The following is a 3,164-nucleotide window of genomic DNA, read 5'->3' on the forward strand; positions in this document are numbered from 1 at the left end:
ACTCTTTCCTGCCTATGCAGGGGGTTGGACTCAATGATCTATTGAGGTCCCTTCCGACCCTAACATCTATGAAATCTATGAAACCAAAGTTTTGTTAAAGCACCCCTGCCACCATTTTTGAAGCATGGGATGCTGAATACATGTGACACTGCAGGCACTTTAATTAGAGTGGCTCTCAGAGCTGTTCTAATTAAAGCACCCACCTCCCTCCATCCTGGAGCATGTGTATAGGGATTTTTCAACAGTTTTTCACATTTACGTCCAGCCACCACCCAGAAACCTGGTAAAGTAACTTAAAATTGGGTCACTCACTAGCAAATGTTTACTTAAAGCAAGTGTATTAGAAGGGAAAAGGGTAACAGTGATACTCCCTAGGCAAAACAGTAACTATTAACCTTTAACTGTAGCTCAGAATGGATCACAATTGCAGTCAGTTGCAAACCAACCTGGGAAGCTCCCCTCCTAGCCCAGTCACTGGAGAAGGAAGTCTCACCCAGGGCTGCCATCCAGGGACTCTACTACTAAACTGGTGCAGGTGGTACATTCTGGGTAGGGAGGACCACCCCGGAGGCTCTGTTTCTCCCCAGTGCCAGGGGCTCATAGACTTATTAAATCATAGAGAAGTGGGGCTGGAAGGGACCTAGTCCAACCCCCTGCCTGAGGCAGGATCACCCCTATCCAAGCCTTGTCATCTAACTATACACCCAAACCTGCCACAAGTAAAGCAGGGGAACTTTGGCAGCCACTGTCCTGTTTTTTTGAAATGTTATTAATACGTGCTCCAGAGATTCCAGGGTAGAGGTCACGTCCCTGGAATTTCTGGAGGAAGGCAACCCCCCCCCCCCAGTTCATATGCCAACTGACCATGGGGTAAAAGTCCTTCCTGACCCCCAAATATGCCAATCAGTCTGACCCCAAGTGAAAGGCAAGACCCTCCAGTCAGGACTTTCTAGCTTTGATCCTAGCAGGAGAATCAGCACACCCCAGTTCAAGTCCGCAGCCTTGGTTGTAGCAGCACTCAAGTGCCTCTGAAGAAGGCTTAAAAACACCCCAAACACATGTAGGCACAGCTATGCCTAAATCATTGTCCATCTTATTTGCACCCATGTACTTAGTACAGTGGGCATGGGTGGGGGAAGTGTCATTTAGCAGCCTGGCACACACAAATCATGCTTCAGGCTGAGTAAGACTGCTCAGGTGTCCAGGAGAGTCCTTTAGTGCCACACAGGTATGCCATGGGGTAGCCCCAAAAGGATTTCCAGACATACTCCCAGCCATTATACTTAGCACAGTGGCTGGGGTGCTGTCAATTGGCAACCTGGCACAGCCAAACTACACTTTGGGCCAGGCAAGACCCTGGCTAGAAGTGTCCAGGAGAGTCCCCTGGTGGTACAGAGACATGGTGTGGGGAGGCCCAAAAAAGATTTCCAATCATAGTCTCAGCCCAAAAGCCAGTTCCTTATTCAAAGCATTATACTTAATACAATAGGCATGGGGGGCTGCTAGTTAGCAGCCTAGCACAAAAACTGCACTCTGGACAGGGCAAGACTCTGGTCTGATGCATCTGGGAGAGTCCCCTGGCACCATGGAGGGAGACTGTAGGGTTGCCAAAACAGGACTTCTAGCCCTAACCCTAGCCCAAAAGCCAGTTCCTTATTTGAGCCATTATACTTAGTACAGTGGGCATGGGAGCAGTCAGGTGGCAGCCTAGCACAGCCAGACCATGCTTTGGGCTGGGCAGGACAATGGTCAGGGTGCTTTAGGACAGTCCCCTAATGGTAGCTCAAGCAATATTTTGCTCCATAATCCCATCCTAATCAGACCTTCATTTAGGGCTCTGTACCCAATGCCAGATATTATTTTACATATTAGTAGACATGCATAGCTATTTGGTGCCCAAGAGGAGTCATTTTTCCTCTGGACATGTTGTTGAAGCATAAGCCTGGCAGCATTCAGAAAGATGCATACAAGTAATGCAAACATATGCTGTTAGAGATAACAGGCCTCTTGGCCTGCTATTTTGTACCACATAAACCAGCAGATCCTGTTCCATGATCAGGTTGTCAGGGACTAAACCAGTACTCCCACCTCAGTGAGGTCACTGCCTGAAGACTCACCAATGATGCAAAGCAACTTAACTAAACCCCATAAGCAGGGAGGATGGCTGTTAGAGGATGCAAAGTTCACTAGTCATGGCAGCCTTGTTACTGTTTCAGAGCAACATGGTTGCCAGATCTATCCCTGAAACATGGAAGATGCTGAATTCCAGCCACTTAAGGAGATATGGGTTGGGCTGCCAGACAAGCAAGTAGCTTCTGCTGCTATGCCTCCCTTCCCCCATGGAGGAGAGCTGTTCCAAGCCAGCTGGGCAACACCTACCTTCCCCCCCTCCCCCAAAACAGACTTACCAGCTGCATGCAGCTCTCCATGCTACCCAGCTGTGCTGTGGCTGCATGCATGCATGGGTATTAGAGTCAGCCACTTCAGACCAATTTCCAATATAAAACAATTTTCCTTATATTGGTGCCAAACAGGTATTGGACTGATGCATCTGTGCACTTCTAGTATTTTGTTCAGGTACAGCATAATTAGACTGGGTAGTGTAATTTTGACTTCACTGTCCCCATAGCAACAATCATACAGAATTTATACTTTGTACCCAAGACATTATCCAGCTTATGAGAGTCAAGAAAGAGCAACATTGCCATTGTTAATAGCTTTGTGTTTGTTTTGGCAGCAGAGAAGGGCAACTCTGATGTTTGAGTTTAGTTGTTGTGCTTCCCCTATGCAGTGGTACAGTTAGGACTAGACCCAAGAGATAGATAAGAAACAAAAACAAAAAAGAAAAACTATTCATCCATCCGAACGAATGAACTAGTAAACTACAGGACACATGACTAAAGTTAAAAAAAAAAAAAAAGGAAAGAAGAAGATGCATTTATTTTAAAAGTTTGAATTCAAAATTAAGTTAAAAAAAAAAAAAGAGTTATATACATAGCGGCACATTATGTCAACATTTTCATTCTTCTGGAGTTATGCTTTTAACAGAGGCTTAGCCAAATCCTGTATGACTGCAGAGTTTAGCTGTGAAAGAGTGCTGATCTTTACATTCTTACTGCTGGTAAGAAGAAGATGCTTTTATTTTAAAAGTTTGAATTCAAAAT

Source organism: Alligator sinensis, unplaced genomic scaffold (genome assembly GCF_000455745.1).
Source record: "Alligator sinensis unplaced genomic scaffold, ASM45574v1 scaffold159_2, whole genome shotgun sequence".
In the NCBI taxonomy this organism is placed as follows: Eukaryota; Metazoa; Chordata; order Crocodylia; family Alligatoridae; genus Alligator; species Alligator sinensis.